This window comes from Austrofundulus limnaeus, unplaced genomic scaffold (assembly GCF_001266775.1).
Source record: "Austrofundulus limnaeus strain Quisiro unplaced genomic scaffold, Austrofundulus_limnaeus-1.0 Scaffold175, whole genome shotgun sequence".
Lineage (NCBI taxonomy): Eukaryota > Metazoa > Chordata > Actinopteri > Cyprinodontiformes > Rivulidae > Austrofundulus > Austrofundulus limnaeus.
Genome location: NW_013952577.1, coordinates 636,342 through 637,879, shown reverse-complemented (window position 1 = coordinate 637,879; position 1,538 = coordinate 636,342). Strand labels below are relative to the sequence as shown.

The window sequence follows — 1,538 nt, the reverse complement described above, 5'->3', positions numbered from 1 at the left end:
GTTGTAGTTCAGCCTCTGACCACTAGTTGGCAGCAGTGAGCCAGCCATTTGGCTCCTCTACCTCTTGAGTGCCAGAGAGTAAGTGTAGCATTAGCGTTGTAGGAGACAATGTAAGCATTTTAAGTAAACATTAGCTTTTCTTTTTTTTTTTTTCAGTAAGAGGTTTTTATTTAATAGAATTTTTGGACAAAAAATCGCAATATATCGCAATATATTGCCATCGTGTCGTGACCCCTCTGTTGTGATATATATCGTATCACCAAATTCTTGCCAATACACAGCCCTAGTATTAATCATGTGAGGTAACATCAGGATCTGCTACCACACAGAGACTTCTCCCAGACCCATGAGAAAAAGTGATAAGTTAATGAATTATTGTGAACACAGGGGATGGCAGCCAAAGAGCAAAAGCCACGGATTGGAGTCACTTCTGCACCCCATCAGCAGTCAAAGAATCCCCCCAAAGATTGATTCATTGTTAACACAGCCTGACACCCTGTGTGAGGGAGAAAGAAAGTAGTAGATAAAGGAACAAAGAATAGGGGGGACAAGGGGCTCCATTTGCCCAACGTGTGAGCAGAAGCAGTTCACTGGACAGGTTCCCACAGTGGATATTCTTCCATTTACGAAATCACCACATACCTTCGCTCGAGTAAAGGCAATTTATCAAACTCAGAATTAAAGACACTTAAGCTCATCTGGTGGCGGAAAAACTGCCACCGACACAATTTTCTCCTGTCCGTGCCAAAATGATCATTTAAGGCCGCGCTGCCTTTTAATACGCAACCAAAATGCGCTGCGACAAGACACAAAAAAAAGGTCAAGATAATTTAAAGGTTTTTATAAACACAAACAGCCACTGAGATGTAAGAGCTTGCAAGTATTGGCAGGGATGGCCCCAGGCAGGGAGGCCATCAACACACCTAGACCTCAACCATTTCAGTGGGATGACTAACCTGAAACCTCATTGTTTGCCAACCTAAGAGTCTGCTCTCCAAGAATGTCATCTTAMGAACTCGATGCAAGAAACTGCGTGCGTGGAAACCAGCTTGTCGCGCAGARCAAAACATACATAACACACTGCAAACACTCTTACTTCCTTGAAATACATTGAAAACATGTGAACCTAAAAATATTGTCCCACACGGGCACATACTTTATCAACATTCAATCGTGTCACAGGTCATCATGAACCTGATATATTACAGATGTGGTGGATTCCCCAGAAGTTTGGTTGTCTGCAGTGAGGAGGAGAAATGAAGTAAAAACAAAGAGGGAAATCACAACTTTCATTTGGCTCTTGCCAATAATTCAACATTTATTATTATTATTATTATTATTATTATTATTATTATTATTGGTACATGTGTGCCAGTAACAACTAAATTATGGCAGATATTATAAATTAGTATGCTGATGGTGGAGCCTACAGAACGAGAACAACCAACATAATCATTTTTATCCTCACAGTAGCTGCGGAGGTGAAAACAGACGATTTCTACAGCTGCTGTTGGTATATACTGGTTTGTCTATTATTA

General features: G+C 40.7%; 1 protein-coding gene across 2 annotated transcripts in view; it reads right to left on the bottom strand.

The window, feature by feature from the left end:
• The window catches only part of ncoa3 (nuclear receptor coactivator 3), a 42,836-nt gene that overhangs the window by 40,548 nt on the left and 750 nt on the right, over positions 1-1,538 (bottom strand). The gene's annotated exons all lie outside the window — the stretch shown is intronic.